Here is a 17,178-nt window from a genome sequence, read left to right on the forward strand (position 1 = left end):
AAAAAAAGGAAAAAATTCAGAAAAAAAATCAAAAAAAGAAAAAAACTAAAAAAAAAAAAAAAAAAAAAAATCAAATCACCTTGTGATTCAGTGTATCTGTTTACTAACTCAAATAAAAGCAATTGTTCCCTCTGGAGGGGCACCGTGCCCCGTCCCACCAGGCCAAGGAGCCTCAGCTGGAGGGCGGTGGGTCACAGGTGGGCAAGGCCAGCATGGCCCACACCAGCCTTGCGACACCCGGGCCATGGATTCGGTGTACATACTGTATTTCTATATTCTCCTTTGTACAGTCATTTAACACGTCAAGCTACTGTTTTACAGGTGCTCCTTATTTATTAGAGCCGTGAGAGCTTGGGGGACACACTGGCGAGTGAGCTCGCTTTTTAAAAATGAAATTTGGGGGCAAGGGAAGGGAGGCGGGAGGGAGGGAAAGCTCGCAAGCCTGGGAGAGATTTATAAAAGTGAACAAAAGAAAAACTTCCAGCAGCAAATTCAACCAACCAACCCACCCCAACACCAAACCCACCCATGCAGGAAGCAGCAGCTTCGCATCTGGGTGCTCATTTTCCTGCTGGCCCCATTACATTCTTCTCTTTCCCTGACTGGTGTCAGATTCATCAAACAAAAATAAATCTCTAAGAAAAAAAAAATGCACTTACATGCGCTTATTTGGCTTTTCTCATTATTATTATTGTTGTTATTTTCCTTGTTACACAAAGTGCTTCCTTTTCGCCCCCTGGGAGAAATTTTAAAAGTGAAGCTAGTAAGTTTTAAAAGATGGTGAGACCCAGGGAGCACTGGCCCTTCCGTTGCTGCTGTGGAGAGCTGTGCAGACCCGGACCCACCCGGCACATTCACCCACCTGCTGCGCCCTCCCCCGTCATGCAGCACACAGCGCATGTGCAGGGGGCCCTTGGGGCGCTGCAGACCCAGGTGTGCAGTTCTGTCAGGTGTTCCCCAAGCCTGGTCTTTTTTGACTCTGAGGCTTTGGGTTTAAGGTTCAAGAGATACCATCCCATGGATGGAATCATTCCCCAGAAATCCTACTCATTCTGTGCTCGTCTCACCAGCGCCTACAGGGCCTTCTGTTTCAGCTTTACGTGAAGGGCACGAGTCAGTCCGGCCTTTCTTTGGTGTGTGAATTAAACGTCGGATGATTATTCCTAAGGTGCAACATACACTAATAGCAGTTCTAATAAATGTAAGTCTAGTCCAGTTCTCTAGTTATATTGATTAAAAAAAACAAAGCCTAAAATCAGATCAGCTTGTTCAGAGTCTACACTTCGTTGATTTAGCTTATCAAAGAATGAATATTCATTCAAATCTTAGCCACCACCAGCAGTTCCTGTGAGGCCTGGCCTTGTGCTCTGGCAGAGCCTGAGGGGTTGTGCTTATGATGGTGACTCTGTCAGAACTGCGCTGAGGCAGGTCCAGCAAGGACATACCAGGAGCCAGGAGCCCCCTGTGGCTGTCTGGTGCAGGGTCCCCAATACCATTATTCATCTCGCCTTGGCCATGACGACAGCCATCCAAGATATTGATTGTGCTTTTGTTTCTAGTCCAGGGTCTTCGAGCAAACACTTTGACCCTTTCAGAAACAAAGGGTGCCTTCGTTCCAACAAGAAGAGATGGTGGCGTCTCGTTAGCCATCGGCACCTTTTCCTCCTCCCCTTTCTTCTCCTGACCTTAGTGCTGTCTGAAGAAACCAGTCTCTTAGGCTGTCAAACCATATATGAGGAGAACTAGAATGATTATGAAGACAATAGCTAATATGCATTGAGCACATAGGCGGTAGCCTCAATCTTTACAGCAACCCTATGAGGAAAGGACTTACTCTTTCTCCCTTATTGTGGATGAAGAACCAGAGCTCAGGGGTTTAGTTACCACCCAAGGTCACATGCTTGGTGAGCGCCAAGGCCAGGAGGTTTCGGGCCATGTCCCAGGCCCTACATTTGACCTGGGGAAAAACTGTTGACGTCCTCGTAAAGTGTCATTTTGTCTTCATGTAAATGTGTGGCGGTGATTGAGCCTTATACTTAAGAGGTCCTCATTTTAGCCTAAACCAGTGGGATGAGTGTTAATGGTATCGCCCACCGCATCTGACTGGATGGGGGCACCTGTGAGGACGCTCACCAGACAAACGAACCAGGTTTGTTTTACTTGGCAATTGCTGAACCTGCACAGGATGTAGGCCCGTGTCTAATGCCGAGGGAAGAATGACATAAGAAATAGAGCCCACAGCCCCTGCCTCAGCAGCTTTTGCTTCATGGGAGAAGTGGGCTGTGGACAAGAGGGGCCACTTGGTGATCCTGTCTGAATCTTTCTCAAGGCGCATATAATTGCACATCGGGAGCCCGAACTCACACACTTTGCAGCCGCCCTCCTCGTGCAGTGCTCCCCTGCTCTAGGGCTGCATGCTGGGCTGGAGGCACCAGCTCCTGCCGCACACTCAGTGCAGCCAGAGATACAAGCTGAGGCTCTGGCCTTGCCACCTCCCCAGCTGGCTCGGTCCACTCCTCGCCCTGCCCCCCAGCCTCACCTCCACACACCTAATGGAGTGAGGAGCTGACTCCCCGTGGCCTTGCTGTCCCTGTGCCCCACCTTCGCACGCAAAGCTGCCTCTGCCTCAGCGGCTTCCTTCTGCTCCCTGAGCCTTCCCACTGCCCAGCTGCTCGGCATGGTTTCCTTCCTCCCTCCACGCTGAGCTCCGTCTTGTGCAGATCACACTGCTTACGCAGCTGCGCCCCGGCCTTGCCTTTTACAAATCCACAAAGTCCTTGAAGATGGGGATCATTTCTTACTTGCTTCCTATCTGCTAGGCCCCTCACTATTTTAAAATTATTATTAGTATTATTATTTAAAAAGGAATAAGCCACCCCTTCAAGGCTCATTTCACAAGCCAACCCTTCATGAAGCCATGCTGGGTCCCCAGGTAATGGCTTCTCTCTTGGGCCCAGTTTAAACTGTGCCTCCAGTTCAAATCAAGCCAGGCCACTTCTGGAGATGTCCTTAGCAGGTTATCTTGGCCCTACAGCCCTCCTAACTTGGCATCCTTAGAGAGCTATTCTCTGCCCTTGGAACTAAAAATGCTGACTGAGTCGAAGTTGTGTGATGCTCTGAGCCCAATGCTAGAGGACAGAAGAACCCTGAGAACCAGAACTGTGGCAGCAAACGTGGAGAGATGTGGCGGGGAGTTTCCCTGTGTTTCTGGCGCTCCGGGAGGGAGGTGCGGGGGAAAGCAGCCAGACTCAGCTGTGTCCCTGTGCTTCCACGCTGAGCACCGAATCCAGGTCACAGTACTGTTCATGGTTCCCTCAGGGAAGTGACGTAGAGATGCGGTCAGTCCTGGACCCTTGAACCCATTTGTGGATAGCAAGTTGGCCTACAATCCCTAGAAAGTACCTCTTATTCTAGCTTCTTGACTGTGGGTGGAAAGATCATTTGCCACTATGTGTGTCATTCTTCCAAGAAGGGAGGAAATGGCTCATCCATTAGGGGTGTCGGGGATTTGGTAGTAAGGGAGGCACTAGGGTCATCATCATCATCATTGTCATAATCATTATCCTCATCTCATAGCCAAAGAAATGGCGGCATGGGGACAAGGGGGTTTTCTGTCCCAGGCACAGACAGTAAGAGGCAGAACCCAGTGGGCAGTAGGGCTGAGCTGCCGAACCAGGCCCTGTTTAGAACACTTGGCAGCTTTAGCTGAAGGACAAAGTGCAGATCATTGACCTGGTGCCTGACCCGCGAGACTGAGACATCGCTGACCTTTTACTGTGTTTAGAGAGAAAAAAGGTGGACCGCTACTTCTTCTGATGGCTGGCTTTGGATAAAACCAAAAACTACAACTGCCACCAAATCTGTAGGTAATATTTGCGAGGGGCAGGGTAGGGACCTCTGCCAGCAGCTCAGAGAAAGGAAGAGCAGTGAGAGGCCCTTCAGCACCCACGTCTTATTTTCTGTTGCCAGGGGAGAAGACCATGTGGCAGGGACAAAGGAGTCATTTCCTATTGTTTTACTTGTTCGACCTGCAGCCTGGGCTGTTTCCCATGGACTTGCTCAGTGGGTGAAGGGATGGTAAAGGAGAGCGGTGGAGATACTGGGGTCACTCAGAGCACGTCTCTTTGCCTGGAGCACAGGGAGCTAAATCCAAGCCTCACAGTCAGTGTGGGGCTGTGCCCTAGACCCCAGGCCAACTGGCCAACCCAAAGACTGGGTGACTGGACCGAAGTGTTGAGAACATGTGTGCGTCAGGTACTGCCACATTCACTCAGATCGTCTCAGATAATTCTCACAAAAGCACACACGGCAGGCAGTGTGAGCCTTGTTTCTGAGGAAAATATAGTCCAGGAAGTTTCACTGATCTGGTCAGGCCTCTGGGCAGGGAAGTAGCACAGCCAAGATCTGTACCCTGGGGAAGTACAGTGCCCTTCTGAAAGCTTCAGAAATACCTGCCTTAGTTCAGCTGGCGGCTCAGTCAAAGCTGAATCAGCCAACGGGACACAGATCCGGTGATGTCACTTCCACCTGCTTCCAGACGCCTGGCAATGGATGAGGCCTTCCTTCCACACCGGTCCCTCATATGCAGGTTTGGCCCTGTAGACGATGAACCCCTCCAAGAAGGAATGGAGACCACCACTGATTGAAGGAAATCTACCCCAAACTTAGAAGTGCCACTTAGTGATATGTTTTACCTTTATGCCTGAAACCAGCCCTGTGAGGGCACTACTGCATCTCCACAGAGGAGGAATCTGAGCACCCAGAGGCTAAGTGGCCGGGCCTGGAACCGCATTTGCGCAGACCCATAGCAGGGCCCACCCTTCACTCGCACGCTCGCACTGGACCTGAGCACATCAACAGGGAGTGTTGGCGTGTGGCCAGAGCTTCGCTCGCACCGGTCTTTTCCCATATGTCATTTCACTTTCGAGAGTGGAGGGAGCGGCAACCTTGGAACTGACGTGGAGGAACACAAAAGTGGTTCCCATCACTTGAATTATTAAAGGAAACATCACCTACCTGTATCTCCCTAACCTAGCAAATCTGTAATTCACTCCCATTCTAAGTGAGAACTCTCCTCTGCCAACACTACCGCTTCATAATCTAATAAATGAGAATGGTCAAGGCGACTCACCCAGAGCTCCTTGCTGTACCGATTTCTGCTCCTCTGCTTTCCAGGAGCTCGTTAAGGGAAAGGACCAGAGTGCATTCATCTCTGCATTCATTCCCAGGACCTGGTACGCACTGAGGCCCAGTGTGGCGGGCTGAGCCGTTGATATTCAGGTCCCTGGCCCCTCAGCCTCTTATCCACGGCAGGAAAAGTACCAAATGCATTCTGCAAATTTCCTCCCTGTCCTCAGTCCTTCAGAACCCCCTTTCCAATGTCCTGCTCTGGCTTCCCTCCCTCACTTCTGCACTGGGACTGTTGGGGGCGCTTGTGTGCTGAGCAGCAGGTGAGGGGCTCCCGCTCCCCAGCAGCGGGGACCAAAGCAGCTGGCAGAAGGGCAGCAGCAGAGCAGCACACAAGGGTCTGCACACTGAGGCACTGGGTCTTGGGCATCACAAGAACAACCTTGAATTATTTCCCTCTAGGTCTCATGTAAGCACGTCGCATGCCACTTAAATGTTCCATTTAAAATAATTTCTCACTTCTCGTGTTGGAAATGCTTGAAAAAAGTATTTTTGAGGAAAAGGAAGGTGACCTAGAGGGCGTGCCCTTTGACCTTGGTGCAGAAAGGGAAAGTGGATGCTGGCTATATTTAGCCACAATCTTTACCTCATGGGGTATTTTTCCCCTCTTCCTTCTAGGTTTATTTAAACAAAAGCGAAGGATTACTACAAAATGAAAACAATTACGGGCAGGAAAAAAGGACAGTTTTATAAAACAGCAGGACCCTACTGAAGCCCTTTGAATTTTGTACTCCCCAGCACCCTCAAACCCCAACCAAGACCTCTCTCTGCCGTCTTCAGCATGTGGCTCACGGCGTCTCTGCCACATACAGTAGCTGGATTAGGGCTCGGGACCACAAGCCAGGAATGCAATAAGATACTTTTACACGTATTGATCCTTTAAAAAAGAGTTTGTTTTCATGAAACTTTAATTCACTTTTTTTTTTTTTTTTAGCTTTTTAGCCTAACTGCTACACATTTTATCCCTGTTCTTTGTGAAATGCTAATCCAGCCCAGGGTTTTCGTTTTCCGGGTGTAACTTTTCAGAAATTGTATATCTGCATAGCAACCCTGCAAGGGCTGCCTATGTCACGGTATCACATGTCAGAAAGATGAAAAGGACTCCAAATCTAAGCTCTCCACAAACTTGGCCCTCCAGTTCGGAGGCAGAGAGCTTCTTGGCCTAAACATAAATGGCAGGAGAGACATTTCAGGGCCAGAAAGGTGCAAACTTTTATCTTGTTGATGACAGAAAATGACACATGACCACAGCTCGGCTTGGTGGAGACGATCAAACCAGAAACAAAGGCCGTATTTTTCTCTGCTCTTGTCCCTGCTGTCAGCTTCCAAGTGCAACCTGAGCCTGGATTCTGAACCCAGTGTCCAGATTAGAGATTGTTGACTCAGATTTAGCGGTGAAACGTGAGCCGGACTCTGTTGATGGCAGGCCTTGAAGGAGCAAGTTTACTTAAGCCAAGAGAGAGATTGTGTGTCAGGCAAGAGCCTGGCTTTTCTTTATCACAAACTTCCTGGTCTGCCTCTGTTTTAATAGTTTCCACCACCACCAAAAAAAGAGAGGGCAAGAGGCAGGCCGAGAAGTAGAGGAAGCACCACTTTCAGCTCCATCTCTTCTGTGTCATAAATCAGGAAATTAACAAGTGCGTAAATGGCCTTTGCCACAGTTGAAGACAATGGACTTTTTGTATTTCTTACTGGTGGCCGGCACTTAACATAATCAATAGAGAGCTCCGCTCAGAAAGGATGAAAAATGGGGCTTGATCTGGCCATTTAAAGGCTATTTCCCAATGCTCGCGCACATGGCTTTTATGAGACTCAAACATAGCTTAGAAACTTGCCTTTCGGTCTGAAGGCAGGTCATTAAGAGAAATCATTACTTCGCTTCCCTGTCTCTGTCTCTCTCTCCATTTTTACTTTGGCATTCTCCCGGCTTTTCCTTGGCTTCTGATTTCATCCCTTTTTTAGATTCTCTGCGCCTTCAGTAATTTATGTGCAAGATATTTTCCCAACCTCCAAATGTTTTTCCATTTGGCAAACCCTGTCCCGAAGCCTCCACACAATGTAACTATAGAGTTCATTTATGCTAGAAAACATAAGCTTGGTTAATGGAAAAGCCGAGGCGGCTGATGTGGTGACCCTACAACCCTGGCCGTCACATGGATCCTGCGGGCCGCCCCTGGGGACACACAGGGAAGGGTGTCAGGAGGAGTGTCTTTTCCAGGTTGCCACAGATGCTTGGCTTCCACCTTCCCTGTCTCCAAAAAGGAAAGAATTCCTTCCAAGCCCTTTCTCATATAGTTTTTGGAAGCTTCGGGGCACCATATGGAGAATCACTTCATGATTCTCCTGATGGCTTTTACGTGAGCAGCTATAAATTGGATGGTTTCCTTCAGGTCTGATAGTCCTACGGTACCTGCTATGGGTGGTTGGGACTAGTCACTGAGTAGGTTTGTCCTGTGTTATTCTTGATGGGAAAGAAGAGCCATAGCCCCTCCTGGCAGGGGCCCCTATTACTTTAGGAAATAAAACCCAGGGTGGGGGCGGTTAGGATGGGCCAGGTCACAAAAGCCTCCCCACAGATCACTTGGGTGATTCCCCACATGACTTATTCAGCCCGTCAATCTGGATTTAGGACTTAGCAGTGCTCCTTCCAAGCTAGGGCTTCTGAGCATTTCCCCAGGGCTGGGCCGTGCCCCTCGGTGAGATGCGTACAAGGTCAGGGCGCTGCTTTCCATCTGGTCATTCACAGGACATAGCTGGACAACATCTGGCTAGCTAGACAACAGCTAGCTGAAACACTAGCTCACTTCATTGAGAAGCTGGCACCTTTTTTCCCCGAGCAGTTGCAATGGTACAAACTCTCTGCATTTTCTTGTCTTAAGGGGGAGCATGTGAAGCACTCTCTCACTTCTTGACCCAAGCAATCTGTTGATTGAATAAGCAAATCAAAAGCAGAGAGTCATTCTAATAAGGAGAAAGCTTTAGGCAAGAAATAGAGAGGTGCGGGTTTTGTCCCTATCTAGTGTTTCCTTAACTCATTTGAGTTCTTTGGCCCTGGCCGGGAGATCCTCCCAGCAAAGGAGGGTTAGTGGGCTCTATTGTACCAGCCATTAGTGAGGAATGGACTTCTTAAACTGTCTCCCAAGCATCTATGTAAAAAAATCACAGAAATCATACTACTGTAGATGGTTTGGCTCAGGGAACTCTTTCACTCAGATGTATTTTTAGGCTTTTGTTTATCTTTCTTGATTGATAAAGTAATTATCAAAATGCGTTAGAAAATAATAGCCAACTGGTGAGAAAAGGGAACAGTTGGAGGAAACGAAGCACTGGAGGAAAAGCACCCACAGACTCTACCTCTGGCTTTCCAGCAAAGCTCCATGGAAATTCATCTTCTGTGTGTCTTCTCTGGGGGGCAGATCAGGGATCTGGCTAAATAAAGTCTCTGCATCACACCGTATATGATTAACTCCCTCCAAAGGCTGTCTCAGTCCTCCTTCCCCTTTCCTCGCCTCCTCTCTGCTCTGAAGTCTGCTGCTGGCCAACCAGAATCCCAGCAGATGTTTGTGTTTTATGAGCCAAATGGGAGCCTGAAGGATCAACCAAATACCAGCCCCACTGAGAGGGGGAACGAGGCCATCTGACATCAGGAACGCAGAACACCGGCCTGTCCAGCAGGGGTGGGCTGCCAGGGAACAGAAGGAGGCCTGGATAATTAGCTGGCACTGCCAACCCATTGGCCCATTGCTCCGTCCTTCTGAAGAGCATGCAGAGGCCTATAATGGAGGCTCAGGGAAGTTGGGCAAGACCCTCCGTAAGTCCACCCCCTGGCTGGCAGTCCCGGTCCATGGTGGCTCCCCCTCATGCCAGAGCACCATGTGGCGCTCTGACTGGCTCCTGGCGCAGGAATGAGCAGGAGGTTAAGGACGCCTACCCTGGAACGGCTCGGTAGGACCGTGCTGTCTCAGTAGACACCCCCACCCCCAACCCACTGCAGAGCCAGGCAAGGAGAATGGACAGAGCTGAGCAGACAGATGGACAAGCTTGGTTTCTGTCTGAGCTGCACCACTGACTGCTGTGTGCTGCTGGCTGCGTTGGTCTGAGGTGTCTCCGAGGCTTGGTTTCTCCATCAGTAATACGGAAATGGTAATGCCTCCTCCTGGGGTTTCTTCCAGGATTAAATGATAGTAAGTGTGCGGCTCTGGGCCTGCCTGCCCTCAGATCTATTCCTCACCTTCCTGCTCCGCTCTGTGTGGCAGGGGACCTGAGCCTCGCTCAGTTCAGCTAGTGGGAGGCTGGGGAGGTGTTTCTTTCCTTCTGTCCCTGCCTAAGACAGCTTCCCAGCAGCGCTTTCCCTTCCTCCACGTCTCCGGTGCCCTCTGAAAAGCGCTTAGGAATTGCAGCTCTCCAAATGGCTCCATCCTCAGGATTGCCTCACGGTCCCCTGTCCAGCTTCTCAGCTCTCCGTCACCTTTGTAGCCAGCTCCCTTTGTTGCATTCCCTTGAATGCAAATGACTGTACTTTTCTGTTGCCCTGGTGGGCCTCGGCCGAGAGGGTATGAACCTGGAGACTATCTCTCACCTAGAGGGTATCGGGCCTCCTAAAGGCACCGTTCCAGTGAGCAGAAAGGGCTGGACTGCTCACACAAAGCATCAGGCTCCAGAGTTTGCCTAAAGCATCAGGATCTTCCCAGGCCAGTTGTCACCCTGAATCAATTTCCAAAGAGGTTCTTCACCTTGGGACTTTGTAAAGACAGAAAACATAGGATAGAACTCTATATTTTTTTTTATCCCATATTACTTTAAACATATATCCCGTAATGAAAGTGTTCAGTACACGTCCGGTATACCTTCCACTTACTCCTTGCTAAGGATCCTGTAGGCAATGTACCCTGGTGTATCTGGACTCTCAGGCTCTGCTGATCTTTCTCCGTGTCTGTGCCACTCCAGTTCCACACCAGGTAGCATTTCTCCGACTTATTCTGAGTTTTAGTGCGGGTCGCCTCGCCAAGCTGCCTGCTCTGCCCATGGCCCAAGTCTTGTTGGCCAGCAGCCCTTTCTGTCTGCATCCTGTCTCTTGGTTCTGCTGTGCTATGAGGGTGGGGACAGTTGTACTCCACTCCTTTTGGCAGGAAGAATAACTTCCTTATTGAGGTCAGAATTGAAAATGGATTTCCCCAATGGGCAGCGATAGAGGCCTGCGCTTCCTGAGCACTGTAATCAATCGGCTGCCGAGGCGCGGGGCCCTCCTCGCTTAACCATTCCCTGCCCGACACGGGGAAGGCTGCAGAGAGCTCTGTGGGCGCTCACATGTTTTCCGCGTGTCGGTCACTGTGCTGCGGTGGGTACCGCGTGGGTTCCCAAGCTGCCCTGGCTCCCTGCTCCGGTCGCGTGGGAGGGTTCAGGGCCCAAGCTGCTCTGTGGAAGAGAAAAGGCTGAGTCTCGAGGAAGTGGGGCAGGAACTGGGGACGGTAGGACAGCAGTGTCCCTGCTGGAGGAGCCCCTTAGTATTCCAGGCGAGCTTTGGTTACATTACCTCAAACAGACCTAGGAAAGCACTCGTTCTACATGAGGCTTCTTCCACCCTTCGTGCAGTCCCCACCGATGTCACAGGGACCACAGCACGGCGCATTTTAAACGTGTCTGTGGCCTCGTAGACAGCTCTGTGCACCGAAGATAAATCGTGACACTGGAGGCCAGGTGGGCCTTGATTCTTCACATGGTTCAGCACCCTCATTTTTGTGCCTGAGGAGGCTGAGGTATGGAGGAAGGCTGGATCCGGTGGAAGTGGCACACAGCTGGTGAGTGGCAGTGTCGAGGTGACAGGCTGGGTCTTTGTGGACTCTCAAGCTAGTGCTCCTTTCTGCAGCCCCTGCAGCAATTGAGCCAACTAAAGCATCTGCTGCCTCGATGGATATGCACTGTAGCCCAGGGAACATGAATGGTGTGCTGGTAAGTGTCTAACCGCAGACTCTGGGGTGGGAGGGGGAGTGTGCTTACACAACTGCGCGTTCATTCATTATGAATTTTGCTGTCACAAAGATCGTATAGCACACAATTTACAAATAATAATAAAATACGCAGTGCCAGTCTAAATTCCATAGAGCCAACTGATTCGCACTGAATGCTTTTGTGGAATTTTGCTGAGTTATTGGAACTGGATCTGGTTGCAGATTCTCAGTGAGTATAGTTCTGACATTAAGGTTGAATAGTGTTTCCTAATATGTTAATGGCTGAGACAGAAGTGAAACTTCCAAAGCACAAGTTGGAACCTTGCTCATGGGTCAGTGTCATGAGTGACTTCTTTCCTAAATCAGATAACAGTTTTCAAATACTGGGAAGATATTTCCTCAACTTTTTTTCGCAGCCACAGATATGCTACACTTTTGAGTTTAATTCTCATTATTAGCACTTTCCATCACTTTCTTCAGTCAAGACAAACAACAAAATACTATATCGAGACCTGATTTCTAGCATTTGCTAATTGACTCCATCGTGTAACTATTCTCCCCGTGACAGGTTTCAGGTTATCAGTATGATGTCATTATACTCCAAGCCCATAAAACGTGGGGTGCACACCTTGTCTAATAGTTCCACCCTCTGAGAGAGCAGATGTAACAACAAACACAGATAGTGATGTAAGGTAGGAGAAGACCTGAAAAGTGATACGCTTTTAGCATTTGTTATCTTTATTTTGAATGACTTAAATTTAAAATGTGAGTAATATTCAATGATATCTGCATTTAGAAGTGGCAAATTTAGGGGGCTGGGGATTTAGCTCAGTGGCACAGCGCCTGCCTGGCAAGCGCAAGGTCATGAGTTCGATTCCTGGTACCGGAAGAAAAACAAAACAAACAAACAAACAACAAAAGAAGTGAGTGGATAGAGCCCTTCTTCAACCCGCCGCCAGCAGATGGATGGGATGCGCCTGCCACTCACCGTACTTCTTCCTAGGGTACAGCCCACACCACGGGATGGGGGAGACCAGGATGATGGCCACTTGGATCAAGGCATAGGCCGAACCCATGCTAAAAGATAGAGGGTGGACTTAAGAGCACGAACGAGATTACATGTAGTAGGTAACTAAAGGTGGCTTTGGTGTTTTTTTTGGCACTGGAAATCGAACTCAGGACCTAGTGCTTGCCAGGCAGGCACTGTGCCCCTGAGCTATAGCCGCAGCCCCTAAAGGTGCTGTTTCTGGACATTTTCCCAAATGCCACAGAAAATAGTTGTAAATATTAGACAATCAAGGAGACTGAAAAGGAAGATGCAAAGAAAAGTAAGAAGAAAATAAATGTCTGTTAAGTTTTAAGTGTCCTTTATTAAGAAAGTAACTTCCTGATGCAAAATTCCAGGCTGGCTGTGGTGGAAGCTCCCTGACTCCTGGCCCCACCGCCCTTCCCCATGCCTGCTGTGGTGACGCCCTGTACGAAGATCTGACCTCTTACTTCTTTGGAAGGAGAGGATGAGATTACCAGAGCTTTGGATCCATTTTTGGATCAAATGGAAACCGCAAGCTAATCTTCAGCATGTCCCTCTCCTCTTACAAACGCTGGCCTCGCTGTCTGGGCGGGGCTCACAGTCCCAGGCTGGAGCGGAAGTGGAAGGTCACATGCTCAGGAGGCCTGTGGAGCCCTCTTCCTCCTCAGCAGCACTCTGTGTACCTGGAGAAGCCGGAGAAGCCGTGGATCCACGTACAACTCCAATGTCACTTCCTTGGATGATGCCCCAGGCAGAGTGGCCTGCACTCTCCTCCTTTCTCCCACTGGACTTGTCATTGGTCACACGTTTTTGCTCACTTGTCCCAGTTCTCAATAGGACTGTGGGCTCCTCCAGGGAAAAGATTTCCTTGTGTCAGTGCCTGATGCTCAGGAGGGCTAAATAGATTTTAGACCTTATGTTGCTTTGTTCCATGGTACTCAGACAGGTGTGCATAAGAATTATGTGAAAAATAAATGCAAATGCAGATCCCAGGCCTCAGCCTGGTGAGTTTTAAAAATCTGCTTCTTTTACCGAGACTACGCAATTATGATGCACATATGTTCCCAGCCCACACTAAGAAATCCAGAATTGTTCATCTTCTTGGTGGGGAAACAGAGGGCTAGAGTTACATGATTTGCTTCTGGGTCTGTAGCTCCTTAGTATAATGATGAGACCATGGTTTTTCAGATAGAACCTTTTCACATTCCTACAAAGCTAAATAAGCTAATCACAGCCACACTGACAACTGCTGTAAGAAATATTAAAAACACTTTGAACTGACATCACTGCACACCACATTTTAAAATAGTGACAAGACCGTCCACAGTTAGATGCTTCTGTTAAACTGGTTTATATCCAGACCTCTCCACCCTTTCCTGTCACTGCTAGAATCTCCCTAGAATTTCAAGTGATTTCTTACTGACAGGAGAACAAGTTCTTTGGCAGTTTCTGCCTTTAAATGTTATTTGTCTCGATGGTGTTTACAAAAGTCCATTCACCACAGCCTCTATTTCTGCCAGAGTCCTTGGACCCCCTTCTGATGCTCACGCTTTATGGAGGCAGAAATGGGGTCTCCCAGTAGACCCCCTGTTCAGGTATCTGGTTCCTGCCTATTTCTTCAGGAAATCCTTATTTGCAGGCAGTTGTTTGGAGAGCACTGTGTGTGCTGATTCCTGCCTTGGGCAGCAGGTGCCACCTAGAGGGCCACCATGTCTTCAGTAACACAGCCCAAGGAGACTCAGCGGACCTCGACAGGGCTCACGCCAGCAGTTTTGGTGCTGTAGGAGCAGAGAGGAGGGCTGCCAGGTGAGCCTGCAGGGACAGAGGAGGTCTGGTGGTTCATAGCGCTCAGGGCCCAGCCTTGCTTGATGTGATTCTGTAGTAGGAACCAGGCAGGAGAGGAGCGCTATGTCTTGCCACAAGGTGTCAGTAGTGGGCTGGCCAGGCGATGGTTCTCTTAGCGGGTGCTAGGAGGACGTCCCAGCACACAGGGACGGAGCTCTCTGGTTGCTTTTCAAAATTCCTAGTTTGACACTGCCTTTCCTATTAGCTGGAGCAAGATGATTAAGTTACCAGAAGATCCTCCCTCAGATCTCCCCTCAGTCCTGCCTATGAACTAACCTCATACTTCTCTCAGCCTTTGGAAGAGTGAGATTGCTCCTATCAGGCATCCTGACCACTCCTGCACTGCAGCTTGAAAAGGTCGAGGCATTTGGAGGATTCTGGGCTAACACCAGAGAGACAACAGTGTAGGGAGTGTGTGGAGACAGAATAGTGTGGGCCAGCCATTTTTTTAAAATCTGAAGGTAAGTTCTAGCTTGTCTGCTTGCTAGCTGCTTACTGGCTGTCTGAGTTTGTTTCCCTGACTGTAAAATGGCATCTTCCCATTTTCTCCAGTGCTAACAGTCAGAGGGTTCTTATCTGGGTCAAACGAAATAAACTGATTCGCAAACTATGAGGTGCTGGGTAGATGTGGGTGCAGCTGTTGAGGCTCATCTACCCGAGCTGCGTCGTGGAGCTTCCAGCAGACAAGAGGCACAGACACTGCAGCAGGAGGAAGTGGCTGAGTCTTCTCAGAGCAGGTCATGTGCAGTCTCCAGTGTGAGCTGCCAGCCATGAACTTCTGATCCAGCCTGATAGAGTCATCTTCCAACTAGATCCTTCCTGGATGCCTTTCCATGGCTGGTGGCCAGGGGGAAAGCTGGCAGTGGATGCTTGGTCTTCCTTTACTGAGCCTGCTTTTCCATATTGGAAGAAGATGAAATGAACATTTCAGAACGTAAGTTTTTCCTGCAGGACATTATCCCCGATGGTGGAGTGATGGAGAAAAATATGAGATGAAGTCAGGGGATAACTGAGTACGTACTGATTTATAAACCCATGGAACTGAATGAAAGCATTTTTTCCACTGGTGGGGCTATTTATGATGTCCTGGCTGGCTGAATCCCAAAGTGGATCAGGCTTCGGTTCCCGAGCAATAGAAATAGCGAGACTTAATTTTCTCCTTTGTGCCTCTGTTTAAAACATAGGACCCAGCTCATGTCAAAGTCCATCCCAGGCACAGGCTGATCCAAATCTCACCTTTGTGGTGAAAGGGCACTGGGACACGGGCACGACACATGGGGATGATGGTGATGAGGAGCTGAGGCTGTCGCTACTGGTCAGTGCTCTGCAGAACTCTCTCAATGGCCTGCCTTTGGTGGACAATGCCCCCTGAGCAGTTCTGATGGGATTTTGATTGAAATTTCACTAAGTCACATATAAATCTGTGGAAAAGTGATATCTTTATAATGTAGTTTTCCCATCCATGAACATGGTCTATCCTCCTATTTATTCAATTTCTTTTATAACTTTCAATATAAACATTAAAATTTCTTATAAAGACCTTAGGAACCTCATGTTTGATTCATTCTTAGATAAATTACCCATTTTACTGATGGAATCTTCAAGAAAACCTACATTTTCTTATTGTTGCTCATATGGTGTGTGTGTGTGTGTGTGTGTGTGTGTTGACAGCAATTGACTGAATGGTTGTTAGTTCTGGTAGTTTTTCTATTGATTTTGGATTTCTATGTGAAGAATCATATATTAATAACACTCACTTAAGGTTTTTCCTTTTAGACCCTGACAAATTTTTAGTTTGTTTGTTTTCTTACAGTGCTACTTAGAATCTTGAGGTCATCTTTGTAGTTGTCTAATTTTTAGGGAATTTTTTTGTAAAATTATTTCATTTTGGAATAATTTGAGATTTATACAACAGTTGCAGAGGTGGTGCACACAATTCCCATTTGCTCCTCACCCAGTTCCTACCGCTGTTAAAGCCTGACATAACATAGTGCTCACATCAAAACCAAATCATTGGCTAAGCTCTGACCTCACTCAGAATCACTAGTTCTTCTAAAAGAATATCCTCATTAATTCCCCTTGAAATACTCCTACTTCCAACACACTTATCCCACCCTTCTTGTCACCTCCTGAAGCAGTTGTGCAAGTCCTTCTTCATGACTGTCTTTAGCTGCACAAGGATGGCTGCCTTGATGTCCTGAATGGATTCAAAGTGTTTGCCTTTGATGGTCATTTTGACTTTGGGGAAGAGCCAGAAGTCACATTATGGCCAACTGTGAATAAGGTGCCTGATGACGTGACGTACCCTGCTTCTGAGCCAGCATTTCCACTGGTGGCGCCTGGCAGCATCACTCACCATAGTTTTAAGAAAATCGTACCTCACAAAGACACTCATGAGAGAGGGTTTCTGGAAGTGCTTCAGAAAGCAGCAAGAATGACGGGATAAGTGTGTTCAAAGTGAAGGGGATTTATTTGTATCAGTGTGGACATTTATTTACTTATTTATTGGCTTTTTTGAGACAGGGTCTCACTAGGCAGTGCAGGCTGACCTTGAACTCACTTATGTCGTCCAGGCTGGCCTCAAACTCATGTCAATTCTCCTGCCTCAGCCTCCCAAGTGTTGGGATTACAAGCGTGCACAGTTGTGTTTTTTATACTTTGGGCTATATTACACCATTTATGTTTTTGCTCAAATTGTCCCAGGTTGGTCACTGGAGCTCTTTCAGGTTGACTCCTTTGTCCTTTGACATGGCCTTATCCTTTTTATTAGAAAACATTTTCCTACTTTCGGATAATACAAGGTGCTCTAAGCCCAGCTGTATTTTCCCTGTCCTGCTCCTAAAATTGGCTGTTTCTCAAGAGACCGTGGTTCCTTTTATTTTTTGGAGATTGGAAACTGGAAACCAATATCTGAGTGATTTGTGTGCTCATTAGAACTGGGATGTTGCTGCTTCTAAGACTCTCAGACAGAACCGAGAATATATGTCACACAGCCCTGTGTGTACACACAAATTCCTAGTTATGTCTGGAGCTACTCATTTGCACCTTTATTATGCTCAGCATGAGTTTCACAGGGATGTCTCAGAGAGTAATCCAGTTCTACGTGGTTCTTTCCAGGCTTTTCTCTTCATCCTCTGCAATCTCCCCCTCTAGCAGGTAGAAACCCAG

The 17,178-nt window shown here is 48.3% G+C and overlaps 1 long non-coding RNA gene across 1 annotated transcript; it reads left to right on the top strand.

Moving 5' to 3' along the window:
• Positions 1-10,344: 10,344 nt before the first annotated feature.
• Positions 10,345-15,401, top strand: LOC106147835. The gene is made up of 3 exons (XR_001232826.1): positions 10,345-10,525; positions 11,054-11,136; positions 12,540-15,401. It is a non-coding gene; the product is annotated as an uncharacterized LOC106147835 (long non-coding RNA).
• Positions 15,402-17,178: the final 1,777 nt, after the last annotated feature.

The sequence above is a fragment of the Chinchilla lanigera genome, unplaced genomic scaffold, assembly GCF_000276665.1.
Source record: "Chinchilla lanigera isolate Chin_1 unplaced genomic scaffold, ChiLan1.0 scaffold00010, whole genome shotgun sequence".
In the NCBI taxonomy this organism is placed as follows: Eukaryota; Metazoa; Chordata; class Mammalia; order Rodentia; family Chinchillidae; genus Chinchilla; species Chinchilla lanigera.